The 4,067-nt window shown below is 38.5% G+C and overlaps 1 long non-coding RNA gene across 2 annotated transcripts in view; it reads left to right on the forward strand.

Annotated features, from left to right (window-relative positions):
• LOC111814401 overlaps positions 1–4,067 on the forward strand; it is an 8,559-nt gene that overhangs the window by 2,219 nt on the left and 2,273 nt on the right. The window contains exon 2 of one of the 2 annotated variants that reach the window (XR_002819406.1): positions 1,075–1,078. The exons of the other annotated variant lie outside the window; for it this stretch is intronic. This is a non-coding gene — a long non-coding RNA (uncharacterized LOC111814401). The remainder of the gene's footprint in view (positions 1–1,074; positions 1,079–4,067) is intronic. 2 annotated transcript variants of the gene reach the window in all.

A 4,067-nucleotide genomic window follows, 5' to 3' on the forward strand; every position in this document is an offset into this window, starting at 1 on the left:
TATGCTTTTGGTGTGTAAATTCAGCAAAATAATCCAACATAGTCCAGTAGTCCATAATAGTAGTGGATTATCCATATGACTGGCAATGTCAGAAGTTGTTGACTTGAGCCTTTTACAGCTCAGCATATTAATATGGCTTTACTTTTTATACTGTGTTTTTATACTTTTCTGCTGGATGGTTAAGACCAAGATAAAGCAAGACAAACATATCAAGAAATGTAACTTCTGTATCTGACAAGGTCAGTCAAATCCACTCAGGATTTACCCTGAAACTGTGTATCACAGTTTGTAGATTTTTGCCAGTGTCAGCCATGTGGATGAGTCATGGCCATTGTTTCACCAATTTGTTCTCTGTGAAAGTCTGAGAGAATGTTTTCTCTCTAGGTGACTCTCCTTAGGCATACTCTACATTGTCAGTCACTTTCCTTTGTGGCCCCATAATGTCCTTGACCAGAAAATTTGGGTCACCACTGAGTTACAGGATGTTACAGTACAGGTTCTCTTGTGTCCTGAGTCCTCACTGACCTTGAAAGGCTAGGGCCAAAATGTTGACTGCCCTTCTTTTTCTCTAAATTTTGGTCTGCAAAATTAAGTTGTTAACCCTCCAGAAGAGAAGCTTCTATAACATAGGCAGTTAAGCTTAACACATCACTATCTGTCTGAACATCAAACATCTTAGACATAACAGGGAACAGTGTTTTCAACAATCATTGATATGCTAAATTTTAAATCCCTATAGAAACATGATTTATGCTTGTTTTTATGTGGCATGGACAGCCTTTGGCTTCTGCTGGATAATGAAATTTGTCTTTCCTGCCAAACTTTTTTCTCTTCTCTCTTTTTTTCCTTTTCTCTTATCTAAGAGTTTTATCTTCATGTGACACATATGGTCTTTTGCTATAAAGAATTAAGAGTAACATAAGTGATACAGAGGAATGGGACTAGGAATGAAGGAAAAATCATACAAGTCAGCATTATGTGGGTGTTTTGAGGTGGTGGGATAGTAGTTTGAGAGGTGAGAGATGTGGACATGTAAATGAATGAGGAAAAGAAGTTATGGAGAATTAGAATCAGTTTTGTATTTTGTGAGAAACATAGTGAATAATTCTGTTTACCAGTGGCCACAAAGTTTTCAATTTTCATTAGCATTATACTGCCGTCTTGCAATGAGAACAGGTCTGATATTTGGTTTTGTGCATATATGGATTACATACGCTTGATAGCAGCTTTTGAACATTGTTTGAATCAGATGCATGATTTACTGACTCATTAACTTGAAACCAACTCCATTCCAAACACTGTTTGAGATCATGCATGGATAAAACAATCCTGATCTCTGAGTTCATGGAATATATACCCCACAAAATGAAACAGATATGTAATGTTAATTAATTTATTTATTTTTATATATTTAGTACAGGGTCTTCAGGGTCTACAGGGTGTCACTATGGAGATCGGACTCACAGTGATTCTCCTGTTTTCAGCTTCCCAAGCACTGGGATTACAGGTCCACACCACCATGCTTCAATAGCTATCTCAGTGCCCCCTGGGGGTGGGACCAGCACAGAACGCCAAGGATCAAACCCCAGCCTCTGCACTCTGCCTAAGCAGGAGCTTTAGTCTGCTGAGCTCTCTGGCTGGCTCCAGATGTGTAATGTTCAAACACAAGCACAAGAATAGTGTTATGGTTTAGATTTATAATGTCCTCCAGCGCCTCATGTGCTTGAAATATGATTGGATTATGGGGGCATTAGTGCTGACTTGCCCTTGGGAGGGGGTTTCTGATCTGAAAAGGGTGGTGGCTGTCACAATGACCTCGGAGGTATTGTCTGCCTACCCAGCTCCTCTCTTTACTTTCTGCTTCCTGGTTCCCAGGAGATTTGAACATTTTTCCTCTGCTGGACCTCCCTATCTTTGTGTGTCTGACTCTTGCTTGCCAACTCTGCAAGAAAATAAATTTTCCCTCCTTTAAATTGGGAGTGTTGGTTTCTTTTTCCCACAGACAAGGGAAAATATCTAGGATAAATTGCTATAATTTCAGGGAAAGTCCTGTAAAGAGAAAGTTGAGGGAATTAGAGTATTGGAGACAAGCTTACAGACCTAAGCTATCTGATGGAGGGTGTCAATGAAATCTTCTGAGAGATGAACTCTGCATAACCTAGGTGATGATTACTGCAGTCAGATTATTTATGTGCACTGTCCACATTGTGCAAGATATGGTTTCTTTTCAATAATTAAAAGGGTCAAAAACTAGATGCTGGTGTATTATCCTTAAGAAAATGTAAAACACAGAGCACCATGTCCTTGAGATGTCTTGTTGCATTCCCAACACTGTTGCCAAGTCAAGGGGACACTGTACCCAGAGAGAAATCAGAGTGTCCAGATAAGTATTATCAAAGGGACACTGAGAAACAAGCAAACTCGTGTTATTTGTAGATATTGCCTTCCTGCCCGAATGCAGAATCAGCCCTTTCAAGGAATGCTGGCCATATAATGAAACAAAGCTGGCTGGTGATGTCACCTCTGTGTAGTTATGTCTATAAAAATCTGCCTCTTGTGATACCTGGGCACAGATCAGAGCTGGCTGCCATTGGACACTCCAAGAATCTTCTGGAGGCTCCCTATCAGCATACTGCCACTAAACCTCACGGATGGTCTTCTAGCCAACCTGTCACCCCTGGACTCTCTCTGGTAAGTATGTCTCAATTTATCATATTCTTTCATGTAAATGCTTATCAAAGTTTCTTAATAAGCCTTATTTATCACAAACCATATTGAGATATTTTCTTCAGCCTATTAACTCCGTAGTCTATTGTCCTAACAATAGACTATTTTCCAATGACAACAACGAAAAAATGAAATCCAAGACTGTCCTAACAATAGACTAAGGTGGTGGACAGGACATGCATTGAGCGAGATAAGCAGATAAGGAGGTAAACATGGGAATGTTCATAGTGTATTAAAATTTCTTAAATTTTGCCATATGTCCACATAGAAACTATTCATAGCTGTATTTTCTTTCCTTTCTCAGTTTTGCTTTGTTGATATTCAAAAACAAAGTGTCCGTATTGAAGAAGACCATAGTTCAGGGAAACCCAACTTTTGAGAAGTTTTACTCTCAGGAACACTTACGCAGTTCTGCTAGGTGGTACAACAGATAGCACTATAAAATTTACATTCTGTGACTGTCTACTAATGGAACAGTAAATAATTGGGACTAGCTTGACAGATTAAGAAATCTAGCACTGGCAGTATTGCAGTCTGTCCTGAGATATGTAGCAGTACAGAGGAAAGGGGAGAGAGTAGAAGTGTTGTCACGTAACTGTTTGAAAGTTATACAAAATGCAGTGGTGTAATTAACAGACATACTGAATCCCAGGCAAACAATAGATTATTTGCTTGTTCTTAGGTTCATGGCACCATATAAGAAAAGAAGAAAAAAAATGAAGGGATTGATTTATAATAAAATAAATCAGAGATTTGCTGCAAGGAAACATTTCACTTATGATTTAGTACAATGATAAATCTGGGGATTTCAGAAAGTGAGGATTCCATCTCACTCTCCCTTGGTCATTACCTTTGAAGTCCCTACCTACACTTTCCTGTTTAACCATATCCACACTAACATGGTAGAAATAGGGAAGAAGATTTTGAGGATTCCCTAGGGAATAATTATTCACAACATTTTTCCAAAGTGTAAAGTAAAATTGTAAGTCATTCACATTTTAGTTTCAAAAAGAAAAAAAAAAACTCTTAAAGATTGACCACATCATGAAGACTAATGTCTTGAATTTTGTGGGTTAGCACAGATCCTCATATCAGTGAAGAGCATTTAGGAGGAAATAGTGAAGAATGTATTTTTCTTTTCAAACTCTGTCCCTGTGCTCGTGTTTTTCAAATAACCTGAGTAGTTGCACTTGATCAATACGGTATGGAGGAGGCTGGGTGTGTGAAAGACACACAAACACAGGGACAGAATTTGTAACTATAGCTTGTGATTAGTGCCCTTTGGCTGCTTTCTTTCTTTCTTTCTTTCTTTCTTTCTTTCTTTCTTTCTTTCTTTCTTT

This window comes from Octodon degus, unplaced genomic scaffold (assembly GCF_000260255.1).
Source record: "Octodon degus isolate 3935 unplaced genomic scaffold, OctDeg1.0 scaffold00308, whole genome shotgun sequence".
In the NCBI taxonomy this organism is placed as follows: domain Eukaryota; kingdom Metazoa; phylum Chordata; class Mammalia; order Rodentia; family Octodontidae; genus Octodon; species Octodon degus.